This window comes from Neomonachus schauinslandi, chromosome 10 (genome assembly GCF_002201575.2).
Source record: "Neomonachus schauinslandi chromosome 10, ASM220157v2, whole genome shotgun sequence".
Taxonomy (NCBI): Eukaryota; Metazoa; Chordata; class Mammalia; order Carnivora; family Phocidae; genus Neomonachus; species Neomonachus schauinslandi.
This window is the reverse complement of record NC_058412.1, coordinates 92,522,798-92,537,094: the sequence shown is the minus strand read 5'-3', so window position 1 is coordinate 92,537,094 and position 14,297 is coordinate 92,522,798. Positions and strand designations below refer to the sequence as shown.

General features: G+C 41.6%; 1 non-coding gene across 1 annotated transcript; it reads left to right on the top strand.

The window, feature by feature from the left end:
• The first annotated feature begins 347 nt into the window (after positions 1 to 347).
• LOC123326057 lies at positions 348 to 454 on the top strand. Its single transcript, XR_006540847.1, has one exon. It is a non-coding gene; the product is annotated as a U6 spliceosomal RNA (small nuclear RNA).
• The last annotated feature ends 13,843 nt before the right edge of the window (positions 455 to 14,297 follow it).

Below are 14,297 nucleotides of genomic sequence, written 5' to 3'. Positions count from 1 at the left end.
GTTATATGCAAATAATGAATCATTGAACACTACATCAAAAACTAATGATGTACTGTATGATGACTAACATAACATAATAAAAAATACTGTGTTTGGAAATATATTATGAAAGCCATTTTCCTTTTCTTTCTTTCTTTCCTTTTTTTGGTAGAGAAACTCTTCAAAGTATATAATACTAAGCAGGTATATTTTTCTTCTTACCTCTATATTTGTTAAAGTGCTTGTTTTCTTTCCTAACTTGAAATTTGTTGGTTTGAGTGAGAAACAGAAGTAGTTCCAAGGACATCATTATCTTAATAAAACCTCAGTGTCTGAATACCCATCCCACCATTAAACAACTACTGAGAGTGCTCGCTTCAGCAGCACACATACTAAAATTGGAATGACACAGAGAAGACTAGCATAGTCCTTGTGTAAGGATGACATGCAAATTTGGGAAGCACCCCATATTTTGTGCCTATGTGAGAAGATGGATGTTGGCTGCACCTCTTGTGGTAACCATTACAAATATGTGTAAATCAAACCATCATGCTGTACGCCTTCAACTTACACAGGGAAACTGGAAAAAAGAGCAATTACTGAGATACCCTGTGGAAAGAGGGCTAAGGGATTTTTGGGGTTTTTTAAGATTGTATTTATTTATGAGAGAGAGAGAGAGGGAGGAGCAGAGGGGGAAGGACAAGCAGACTCTGTACTGAGTGAGGAGCCCAACATGGGGCTCGATCCCAGGACCCAGAGATCATGACCTGAGCCAAAACCAAGAGTCAGTGCTTAAATGACTGAGCCACCCAGGTGTCCCAAGAGGGCTAAGGGCATTTTAAATTAAGGCCATACATTCTTTGAAGCTCCTCCCATCTAGAGATGTAGACCATGTCCCCTCCCCTGGTGTCTGGGCCAGCTTGTGACTGCTTCAACCCAAAGAATGCAGTGAGAATGTCAAGGTATGACCTCTGAGGCCAGAGAAGCCTGGGAAGCTTCACCTGTTTCTCTTGGGACATTCACTGTGGGAGCCTTAGTTGACATATAAGGAGTCTGATCAACCCGAGGATACTGTGCTAGGAGGAAGCCCTGGCTGTGTGGGTGCTCTTATTGGCAGTCCCAGCTGATGTTCCAGCCTAGCTAGCATCAACCACCAAACCTGTGAGTAAAGATGTTTCTAAATGACTCCAGCCCCCAACTGGTAAGTCACCCTCAGCCATTAAGTCTTCATAGCTTCATTCCCCTCATATTGTGGAGGGGAGACAAACCATAACCACTATGCCTTATTTGAGCAAAATAAATTTGTTATTTTGTGCCACTAAGTTTGGGGATTATTTGTTATACAGTGGTAGCAACTGGAACAGAGGGCTGGCCGGAGGATTGGTAAGCAGCTATTCTTAGAAGGCATTTGATAAGAGACTTTGGTGCTCACAACATCTGTGGAAGAGCTGGAGATAAAGAAGTCAGAGACCACTGCTGAACCACACCACTGCAGCAGCAGATCATGATACTGTGTTTGCTCTTGCCCTCACAAGTGCCACCAGCACAGTCCCCCTCACAACACATCACTGCAAACATGGAGGTCACAGCTGCCCACCAGCCACCATCTCTGCAGAAAGGTGGCTTCCACATCCCTTCCACCATCCAAATTTTGCATGAATAAATATAAGAATCTAGAAGAATCTAGAACCCTGGTTGCAAGGGATCCTGGAAAGGCTAGGGAGTCTAGTGTTTCAGATTTCCTGCTTCCACAGTATAGTGGGAGGTGGGACATAGAATTAATGTAAGTCAAAAACCTTAGCCCTGGGGAGTTCTTTTTCCTCTTGGAGATGGAAGGAGAACCAAAATGAATTCAGGTTTTCCATTTTGATATTTACAATTGTAAACTATTTGTTCTAAATGCCCTTTATCAAATTTTTCATTTTACAGAAGAGGCAGGACAAGGCAAGGCATGGAGCATAAATGATCTGCATTATGAAAACACATAAGCAGAACCAGGACCATGTGAAATGGTGGATGCTGGAAAGGAGACCTGGGTCCCCTGCTGAGAGGAGGAGGCAGCATTGGAAAGGGGCAGAGCAGGCCTGGTCTCCATCTCCACCATCACACCTGGGAGGTCAGCCACCTTACTGTATAGGCAATCCCAGGGTCTGGGGAATAGTAGTCCACCTTAAGGAGTGGATAGAACTAGAGATAACCAGCACTTGGTATTTCCTTACATCTTGGTTGTCATGCCTTCTCTCCAAATCTCAATTCCCTTACCAATAAAATGAGGGATAGTAGCTTATACACTCTTATTATATTATAGGAAATCGTATGTGAAACTACATAACAGATCACCCTCTGTCCTTTCTGATAGGTGCCCTTTCCTGAGGCAGTAAATGGTTGAGATTTCAAAATCTAGGTTGCAAATGAGATGTCTGACATAGAGTTTCTCTTGTAATCTTATGTATTTCTCTGCTTCTTGAACACAAATAGTAGCATTGCAATGTCTTTTCTCTTTTCAATCCTGCCCATGCTTTTTCCTCCAGAAATACCAACATGAGCTTGCAGAATCTCTCCTTTGAAGAAAGTATCATGGAGCTGGATACACATAAGTGAATCAGTAACTTTCAATTTGCCTCTCCAGTAGTGTATCTGAGGACCAAGATAATTTTCTCCAAAGCTTCTCTAACCTCTCAACAGCTGGTGTTTGTTATAACCTCACTACACACCTGGATGGGTCTGCTTGAGACTCTTCTATCTTCAACTACCTAATGAGCCACTGTGATCAAGAGAGCACCTTCAGCTGGCCTTATAACTCACCATGGTGGTAAGCAATATTTAGTCAATTTGTTCTCATCATCACCTTGCAACAAGTTCTTACAAAAATATGAGGATTCTTAAGTGGCTGTTGATTTGAATGTGATAATAATGTGGCTTTTGGTGAGACCATATCAGTACCCCTTATGTTGGGCTAAAAGTTGATAAAGATGTTCTTTCTGTGTAGCAGTTTTCTTGCATAAAATGGGCATACCTGTTGTTTCTGCTTTATGAAAACCACCTGGCAATCTCTGATTAGAGCTCCCCTGGCAAAAATCTTCATGGCTTCATGAGGCAGTCAGAACTCAATCTTGGTTCTCTGAATTCTCTCCAAAGTTCAAGATGTCTACCCAACTTAGTCCCATACTAGAATATGTGTAACACTTTCAAAGTTGTATCTGTGCAAAAGGGTAATCATAGCCTCCCTTTTCCTACCATAGATAGCATCACTGTCTTCAGTGACTCTGAGTAAAGCCAATTATCCTACTGTTTTGGTTTGAGTTCCTCCAACAGCTGACACTGAGACAAGAATTTTGGAGCAAGTAATTTATTTGGGAAGCAATTCCAGGAAATATTGTGAGGAAAAAAGGAAGTGAGGGAAGAAAAAGAACCAATACAGAGTGTTAAAGAGTAGAATAATGCTATGAATAACTAGGGTTTAATCCTGCTTAAATCTCTAGGACTCTCACACACTTCAGGGCTGTCCTCCTGAGCAAGCCAGGGCACTTATTCATCAACCTCCATCTATCATTGCTTGAGGGCTGCTCCTGGGAGGATTAATTCTCCAACAATTCCAGCATGGCCATCTTGTAGGCCAAGAATGTCCTATAACCAGATGAAGGCCTCAGGAAGAGAGAGACCCAGGTGTTTAAGGCAGAAAGCCATTAGCCTATATAAGAAGAGTTTATTCAAGCTAAAGGTGATTTCTATTGTGGGCCAATGGGCTATGAGGGAGCATCAATATCACCTGCTACAGAAACCAACAGCTAACATTAAGACAAACCATTCACTTTGCCTATCATGATTTTTCTGAATACTGAATGATTTGTTTATGAAGGATTTGATAAGTGAATGAGTAGTCTTGCACCCTGGAAATAACAGCAGATAAACTCAAAATAGAAAATCTAGAAAAAGTAAGCATAATGCAAAGTCAAGAGGAATTAGAAAGTAGTTAGAGAGCTGGGAGACCACATAAATCAAAGACCAAAATAAAGCATAAGACACAAAGGCAGGTAGAAGTGAACGGGTAACCAGCACCCAAAGTTCAGCACAATATTGGTGCAGAACCATGCAGGCAGATGAGAAGAAATGGCCTAACTTTTTAATTTTTATTAAATGGTGTCTCCTTCTTCTGAACATTCTTGAAAAATGATGGTTTTGTATGCTTATTTCAAGGGCAGTACTATAGAGAAAGGGGGAAGTGATTCTCTTGATCTTCAGTGGCCCTTCAAAGAGATGACCCAGGCAGAATAAAAGAAAGGGCCTAAGGAGGACAGAAATGTGGGAAGAGAGTACCAGCCTAGTCCTGAGGGGAGTGACCTGAGGGTTGCATTCCCAGAAACAAGTTTCCAGAATATGCATGAGAGAATGGGAGTCACTGGCACAGGGAGAGAAATTAACTATGAAGTCTGTGCTGGAAATGCAAGACTGTCTTCCTTTTCCTTGTCACTACCTCCCAACACAACTCCTGCATAAGACAAGAGGCCAGGTGGCCATGTTTATACGTTGTCTTTCACTCCAAACAAAAATAGATGACTAGTACAGAGTGAATCATTCCATTGCCTGGGATGTTTCAATCAGATTTTCTCTCACAACAATTTGAACTAAGACACAGAGAATCCAGTTAGGGAATGACTAGCACAAGAAATATAGTCATTTAGCTGTGCTGGCAGTAACAGGGTACATACAACAGAGGAGTGGGCAGATGTATAAAGAGAAGTAGAGGCAAGAATGGTTCAGGGGGAAGTGGCAGAGTAAGAATCTCTGAAAGTTCAACCCTCCATAAACACAATGAATCAAATGGCAAAAATGGCCAGAACCAACTTTTTTTGGAACTCTGAAAATTAACCAAAAGGCTTCTAGCATCCTTGGGAACATATACAAATATGGCTGAATCTTGGTAAGAACAAAAACCTGTGGCATTTTGACCCCCAATACCCTGCTCCCCAGCTCAGTGGTAGCCTTAAAAAATAACAGTCTGTATTCTTAGTTCCAGAGAGAGTAGGATGAACCTCAATTCCAAATAATCATGGTTATTTGTCATGGTGGTTCACTGGAAGACCACAAGCAAATAGCTTGTTTTTATTTGGCCTCACAAGGAATTTCTAGGAATCTAGAAGGCTACTTGTCTGCCTAGGGCTGGGTGTAGCTGTGAGAATACTCATCAAGGACCTGAGAAGGCTCTAAGCTCTCATCTCTGACTACCGGGAGGCTCTACACAAGTGGAAAATGAAGGCTGAAGCAGAGTTTAAACTGCCTGGCTGAGTGATGAACTCACGTAGCAACATACACATAGGCCCCAGGCAAAAACTGGAGGCTTATAGCCTCCAGACATTTGAGAAAATTTCTGTCCAATCATTAGTCTACCATAAGCTCACTGAGTAGACTTCAGTAGCTACACATGACAAAGATAGAGACGTTATAGAATTCATTCAGAAAATTCATTAAACAAACAATAATTTCTTTTTTTTTAAAGATTTTATTTATTTATTTGAGAGAGAGAATGAAAGACAGAGAGCATGAGAGGGAGGAGGGTCAGAGGGAGAAGCAGACTCCCTGCTGAACAGGGAGCCCAATGCAGGACTCGATCCTGGGACTCCAGGATCATGACCTGAGCCGAAGGCAGTCGCTTAACCAACTGAGCCACCCAGGCACCTCAACAAACAATAATTTCAACAATGAGCAACAACAACAAATCCTGAGGAGACGGGAGAATCTAGTTGACAGAGTTTCGACATTATATTACTTGAAATGTACAGTTTTCAATAAATTTTATAAAGCATGCAAATAAACAAAGTATGACCCATACATAAAGGGGGGGAAGCAATTCATAGAAACTGTCCCAGAGGAAGCACAGACATAGGATTTATTAGACAAAGACATAGTAGATATTTTAAATATGTCCAAAGAGCTAAAGGCAAGTATGAAAATGATGTCTCAACAGAGAATATCAACAAAGATGTAGAAATTATAAAAGGAATCAAACAGAAGTTCTAGAGTTAAAAAGTGTGATAATTAAAATGAAAAATTAGCTAGAAGGATTCAACCACAGATTTCAGGAGACAGTAAAAAGAAGCAGTGAACTTGAAGATGGGTCAATCAAGATTATCCAGTCTGGGAAGCAGAAGAAAAAAGAAAAATGAAAAGAGCCTCAGAGACCTGTGGGACACCATCAAGATAGCAATATACACATAATGAAAGTCCCAGAAAGAGAGGAGAGAGAAAAAGCAGTCAAAGTTGATATTTGAAGAAATAATATCTGAAAATTACCCAAATTTGATTTTAAAAACTTTAATCCACACATCCAAGGATCTCAATGAATTCCAAACAAGATAAGCTCAGATTCATACCTTGACACATCAAAATCAAAGTACCAAAAGCCAAAGGCAAAGATAAAAATCTTAAATCTAGTAAGAGAGAACTCATCATGTACAAAGGATCTTCAATAAAATCATCAGCTGATTTCTCATCAGAAAACATGAAGACCAAATGGCTATGGGATGACATATTCAAAGTGCTGAAATAGAAGCAGCCCAAATGTCCATTGATAGATGAATGGATAAAGAAGATGTGGTACATATGTATCTATATACATATACATACATGTATATACACACACACACAACGGAATATTACTCAGCCATTGAAAAGAATGAAATCTTGCCATTTGCAACAACATGGATGGACCTAGAGGGTGTAAGGCTAAGTGAAATAAATCAGTCAGAGAAAGACAAACACCATATGATTTTAGTCAGGTGTGAAATTTAAGAAACAAAGCAAACAGGGGCACCTGGGTGGCTCAGTCTTTAAGCGTCTGCCTTCAGCTCAGGTCATGATCCCGGGGTTCTGGGATTAAGCCCCACATAGGGCTCCCTGCTCTGCAGGAAGCCTGCTTCTCCCTCTCACACTCCCCCTGCTTGTGTTCACTCTCTTGCTGTGTCTCTCTCTGTCAAATAAATAAATAAAATGTTTAAAAAAAAAAAGAAAAGGAAAAAGAAAAAGAAACAAAGCAAACAAACAACAAAAATACCAGACTCTTAAATACAAAGAACAAACTGGTGGTTGCTAGAGGGGAGGTGGATGGGGGGAATGGGTGAAATAGATAAAGGGAACTGAGAGTGCTTATCTTGGTGAGCACCAACATATAGAAGTGTTGAATCATTATATTGTACACCTGAAAGTAATCTAACACTGTATGTTAACTATACTTGAATAAAAAAAAAGGCGTAAAAAAATCCATGAAGTGCTGAAATTAAAAAAAAAAAATTACCCATGAAGAAATCTATGTCTGACAAAATTATCCTTCAAAAATGAAAAAGCTATTAAGACATTCCTGGATAAACAAAACTGAGAGTTCATTGCTAGCAGACCTGCCTACAAGAGATTCTAAAGGCAGGCATTCAGACTAGAAATGAAAGAAAGGACAAATCCACATGAAGAAAATAAAGAGCACCAGCAAAGGTAATTACATAGGTAAATATAAGACAGTATAAATGTAGTTTTGGTTTGTAACTCCTTTTCTCCTATTTGACTTAAAAGATAACTGTATAACACAATAAGGATAAAAGTAAGTTGCTGGGCAATGTGTGAAAATGTGATTTGTGACAATAACACATAAAAAGAGAGGAGGGAGGGAACTTTATAGGAGCAAAGTTTTTATATATTATTGAAATTAAGTTGCTATTAATCCAAACTAGATTGATGGCAATTCCCAGGAAATTAATAAGAAAATAAGGCAGAAGTATAAAGTAAAAGAAACAAGGGAATAAAAATGTACACTAGAAAATATCTATTAAACACAAAAGAAGGCAGTAATAGAGTAATTGAGGAACAACAACAAAAAAACCCACATAAGATATGGAAAACAAATAGCAACTTGGCTGATAGAAATCCTCTTCTATCCGCGATTACATTAAATGAAAATGGATTAATTTCTCCCATTAAAAATGAGAGGTTAAGGGAATGAATGAATTAAAAAAAAAACATGATTCAAGTATATAATGCTATCCACAATAGACACACTTTAGATTCAAAGACACACTTGAAAAACTACAACAAACAGTACAGAAATTCAGCAAAGAAGTAAGATACAAAATTAATACATAGAAACCAACAACTTTCATAAATACAAATAACAACCAGATCAAAGACATAACAGAAGTCCTTGCTTATAAAAACATTAGTACAGGGGAAGCACTTACATAAGAAATGTGCATGGCCTCTGTGAAGAAAACTAAAATATCACTGGAGGGTAAAGAGAAAACTTAATAAATGGAAAGACCATTGGACAAGAAATGCCAATATTATAAAGATGTCATTTCTGTTCAAATTAATTTAGAAACTGAACATAAAGCAAATAAAAATATTAAGGTTTTGGGGCGCCTGGGTGGCTCAGTCATTAGCGGCTGCCTTCGGCCCAGGTCATGATCCCAGGGTCCTGGAATCAAGCCCCGCGTCGCGTTCCCTGCTCGGCGGGAAGCCTGCTTCTCCCTCTCCCGCTCCCCCTGCTTGTGTTCCCTCACTCGCTGTCTCTCTCTCTGTCAAATAAATAAATAAAATCTTTTAAAAAAAAATTAAAAAAAAATATTAAGGTTTTTTAAAAACGGGATTGTCCAGTTCATTTTTAAGTTAATATGGAAAAAAGACTTATTAAATAGTGAGAAACAATCTTAAAAAGTGTTATATTAGTGGGAGATTAGAGCATACAGTGTTTGATATTTTATGAAGCCTCAACAATTAAAATAGTGTGATATGGCACACGTACCCATTGAACACAAAAGAAGATCCAGTAATAGACCCCCAAATACAAAAGAAAGTAGTATGTGACTGGGGAGGCATTTCAAATCAGTGGGGAGTAAGTGAACTCTTCAACAGTTGGGACAACTGAGTAGCCATCTGAAAATAAATAAAGCTTGATCCATCCTACCTTAGTGGAACAGAGTAATTCCAAATGAGTCAAAGATTTAAATGTTTAAAAATAAATTTTGACTTGAAATACTAAAAAACAAAACAAAACAAAACAAACACACGTGCACACACACAAGAGGAGGGGCACCTGGGGGACTCCAACTCTTGATCTCAGCTCAGGTCTTAGTCTCAGGGTCATGAGTTCAGATCCCACATGAGCTTGGGCCCCACAAGCCTACTTAAAAAGCAAAAAACAAAAAAACACAGGAGGATTATTTTTAATAACCTTGTAGGAGATGACACTTTTCTAATGCTGACTCAAAAGCCCGAAGTTACAAAGGAAAAGATAGAAATGAATATAATGCAAAGCGTCTGCATGACAAAGTAAGTCAAGTCAAAGGGGAAATAATATTGTGGCTCATATCAGGGCTTAAGCTTTAAAAAATAGTTGAGAAAATGTGAATAATGCAGATTAAACTTTTGTTTGTAGCCATTACATTGGGAATAGCATTAAAAAACTGAAGAAGTATTCTTCCATCATTGAAAAACTCGTATCTGATTCAGAAAGAAGTCACTCATATCACTGATGAGTAAAGTTGCAACATACAGCGCCACTGCTTTACTTTCATTTTAACTTAAATGAAAATACCCACACTATTCCATCAACTGCAACCAGTTGATAGTGGTGATGGCAATAGTATCAGGCATTGACCCGAAGTCACAGAATGAGCAGGGACAGCTGAGGGCAGTAGGTCAGAGTTTTTAACAGGCACCTATGAGATGCTCCTCTGGGACCCCTCTGAAATAACTGATCTTGGCACAGGGTGGTGAAGTTTAAGAGATAGGGCTTAATTGCTAGCTTAATTGGCTACTAATGTCAACGTGACCTCATGTATACCCACAGCCCTGTGAGATCTACGGACATCTAGGTCACAATTAATTATGGATTGATTTGCTTTTCAGCAAAACAGGCTCCAGTGGTAGATGCTGTTAGTGTCCCACCCAGATCCCCAGTACTGGGCCAGCACATTTACCCTCAATGCTGTTGGAAGTGTGGGCTGCTGGCCACTCACAGCTTCCCAGCTTTCCGGAGAACTGCCCTCATCTGATGGATCTGCCTCACCTGGGAAGTTAGAACCCCGAGCCTCCTCCCCAGACAACTCCCAACTAGTGACTGACTGCCGTTGAGGCACAAAAGGCCACACCTCTTGCCCCAAGATGAGCAATACAGAGCAGCCTAGATAGTGCTCCAGAGCCCCCATACCCATCCCATGGATCAGACCACAGCTGGGACCACATCCTTGGTGGGCTCTTTCCCTTGCCCTAATCTGCTTGGCTCCCTCCCTTACTAAGAACCCTCTCTCAACAATTCACATGCACCAGAATCCCTGCTTCAGGCTCTGATTCTAGAGGACCCAAACTAAAAGAGAGTTTTAATTCCTGGACTAACGATTTTACACGGTTGCCATTGTCTAAGACCAACTTTCAAGACCAGTTGAACTGAAGCTTGCTGTGAGCCATGGGGACCTATGTGGAGTACAAGGTCCAGGGGGCTGGGCTGGGCTAGGCAGGTTATTAAAAGAGCAGTGGAAAGCAATATCATAGCAGGGGTAAAGTGGGGTTGTTGCTAAGGAAGCAAGTCAAGAGCAGACACAAGTCAGCTCTAGCTGGAAGTGAGGCCACGACAGGCCACCATTATTGCCAGCCTGGAAGGGCAGCACAGAATCCCTCAAGAGCAGTAGCTCAGGCAGAGGCTTGTTGGTAGTCAGCTGGGTCATATAAGTCCACATGAAAACAGCCTGAAAAGTGAAGTGCTGTATGGATGAAAGTTGGCATTATCCTTCATGTTCACATAAATGGGCTCCTAGGGGTTCGCTGTGATCTAGATCATATCCACATTCTGAAAGCAAAACGAGGAAAACTCTTTTGTGGTCCTCTAGCTCTAAGCTGACAGGACTGCTTGTGGGTAAACTTAAGTCACAGGAAACTGCTTTCAGAGACCAAAATCCTTTTGCTGGCATTAAGGTAAACCATGATCCATCAAACTTGCAGGATGCAGCAGAGCCTTTAATTCATATATTAGAAAAGAAGAAGGGCTGAAGCCCCGTGACTTAAGCTACCATCTCCAGAAGCCAAAAGAGGAACTACAAAATGAGGGAAAAGAAATAAAAAACAAGAGCAAAAATCAATGAAACAGGAAATAAATGTGCAGGACAGAAAATTGAGAAAGCCAGAAGCTGGCTATTTGAAGACTAAGAGAATTCATAAACCTCTAACAAGACTAATCGAGGGCGCCTGGGTGGCTCAGTTGGTTAGGCGACTGCCTTCGGCTCAGGTCATGATCCTGGAGTCCCGGGATCAAGTCCCGCATCAGTCTCCCTGTTCAGCAGGGAGTCTGCTTCTCCCTCTGACCCTCCCCCCTCTCATGCTCTCTCTATCTCATTCTCTCTCTCAAATAAATAAATAAAATCTTTTTTTAAAAAAAGACTAATCGAGAAAAGAGAAGAAAAGATGAACTTCCAGCATCAGGAAATTAGACCCATTCTGTGTTAAAGCTCTTGGAAGGGAGTGGAGGTTTCTTGGGAGCTGCCTAGGAGATGCCTTCCAGGTATTCAGTGGTTAGGAGCCCCGAGCTGACAGGTCGTCAGTTCAGCTTCCTGGCATCCCAGGTCGCTTGACTCTGTTCATGGCAAATTCTCCAGTGTAGAATCAGTTTTTTATAAAAACATGTTTTATAAAAAAATGTTTTATAAAAACATTTGTCTTCTAAAGTGGGGATTAAACACTAGCAAAATCAAGATTAAGTCTAAAAACAAGATTTGGCTGCCTAAGTTTGGGGTCTCCAGAAGCAGACCCTGTGACCGGGCTTTTAGTTTAACTGGTAGGAAGTGCACGTGGGGAAGTGGGACCTTTGCGTAATCTCCAAGGACAGCCACCACGACCATTCCCTCCCTGGCCAGCACGCAGCTCTCAAACTGGCGGGGTCTGTGCCCAGCCACCCAGCCCAGGACCTGGGCAGGCTCTATAACTGCTATTCTGGGACTTCTGGGACTTCTGGGCTCAGGCAGAGGAGGACTGGTAGCTTCTGCTTTCCCTCCGCTGGGGAATCTTGACACCCAGCTGTACAGCAGCTCGGGCTGGACCACTGACAACGAAACACCACAGGAAAGAGAGGCCCAGAGGTGCCCAGCCTGAGTGATGCCAGCTTGGACCTTCCAGCTCAGCGCTGTGGCCAGCTGAATGCAGCCGAGTGATGGAGCCAGCACCACGTGGAGCAGCAGAACTACCCAGCTGAGTCCTGCTCAAACTTCTGACTCACTGAATTGAGAGAAGCAATATATAATCATTGTTTTGAGCCCTGTCTCTGCGGGAGGGGATCGTTGTACGGGAAGAGATGACTCAAGGAAATGAATGCCAGTGGCAAGAATGGGCAGGTTCCTGTGTGGGGCCTCTGGGAGATGGTGCGGGACATACCTCAAAGGTAAAGAAGTTGGGGTGTTTATTCACTAACACCTCTTAGTCCTGGATGGAGGGCTTCTCCTTGGAGTGTCAACTCCATTTATGTAAGAGCAGTGTCTACTATAGCCAGAGACAGGTGCTTGTTGGAGGTAGTTGTCACACATACAGAAACTGTGAGGGTCCAAAGGCTCTGAGCAGGGCACAAGCAGCCGCAGGCAACATGGTCCAGCCCCTTTGTGTAACACCTACCTCATTTCTCCTCATCAAATCCACAACCAGATGAGATTTCTTGGGTTCTTTACCTGTTCCTGACAGTTCATTCCAGTTCCTCCTGGCATTGTAGCATTTCCTCGGGATGCTGGCTACATTCCTCCTGGCAATGTAGCATTTCCTCGGGATGCTCCTTCCCCTTCCATCATTCTAATTCCTACTTTACCTTCAAAGGTCAAAATGAACATGACTCCTCTTGGAAACTTTCAGTATCAGTTAAATCTCTTTCCGTCACACATTTGAAACAATACTCGGGGCTCCTGGGTGGCTCAGTCGGTTAAGAGTGTGCCTCCAGCTCAGGTCAGGAGGTCATGATCCCGAGGTCCTGGGATCGAGCCCCACATCAGGCCCCTGCTCAGCAGGGAGCCTACTTCTCCCTCTCCCTCTGCTGCTCCCCCTGCTTGCACTTTCTCTCTCTCAAATAAATAAATAAAATCTTTAAAACAACAACACTCCACTCAAATAGGCTTCAACCAAAATTACTGGCTCATTAAACTGCAAAGTCCCATGGGAGACTTCACGCCCAGCTTGACCAAGGTTCAGTTGAGGTCACAAGAACATAGTTTCTCTTGGCATCTGGATTCAGCCCTGTTCACCTCCACATAGTCACTTTATTTTCAATAGCAAGATGGCTGCCACAGCGCTGACTCACCATCTTCAAGGGAGAGGAAAGAGATGTTTTTTCAGTAGCTCTCAAACAACTCCTGCAATTTGCTAGCATTAGACAGCTTAAGTTACATGCCCATCTCTGAACCAATCAATGTAGCCAGAGGACGAAATATGCCTTTGCCTTTGGCCTAGGTCATTTGCTCTAGCCCTGGGGCTGGGGGCTTGGGCCCTGTCTGAACCAATGGGTGATGAATTGCTCCACAAATAAAACTCAGGGCTCCTGCCTAAATAGGGTGAGGGGATGCTGAGGGACACAGGCAGCAAATGCTCTCTACTCCTTTCCCGAACATCTCACTACACCCACCCAGCTTGAACCAAGTACACTTCCTCTGTGAACTTAACATTGGCTACACTGTACTACAACAGTTACTTTATGTGATTATCTCCACAGGTGCCTTGTGAAAACCTTGAGGACAGAGACCATGATTGATGTGCTTTTATATCTTCATACATACACCCACCAGCATTACAAATTAATTAGGTACTCAGTAAAGGCTTTTGAAATGAATGAATGATCAGATCTAAATGATCATGTAGCCACTTAAATTAGAATAAGCACCAACACACAAAAACAAAGGCATGTCTCTAGCTAACAGATTGAGTTTTACAAATTTTATTAAAATACAACATGCATAAAAAGTGCACCAATCATAATTGATCAATAAATGTTCACAAACCAAACACATTTCTATAACCAGAAACTAGATCAAGAGACAATATTACCCAGATCCCAAAAGCTTTCATTTATTACCCACCTCTGTGGAGAGCTACTATCCTGACTTTTAGCATCATTGATTAGTTTTGCTTGTTTTTGAACTTTGTAGATTGTTCATTCTCATTGCTATATACTATTCCGTTATGGGAATATGCCATAATTGATTTATCCATTCTACTGCTGATGGGTATTCAGGCAGTTTCCAGCTTGGGACCACTATAACTAGTTCTGCAATGAACATTCTAGTATGTGTCTTGTTAGTGAACATGTGGACATA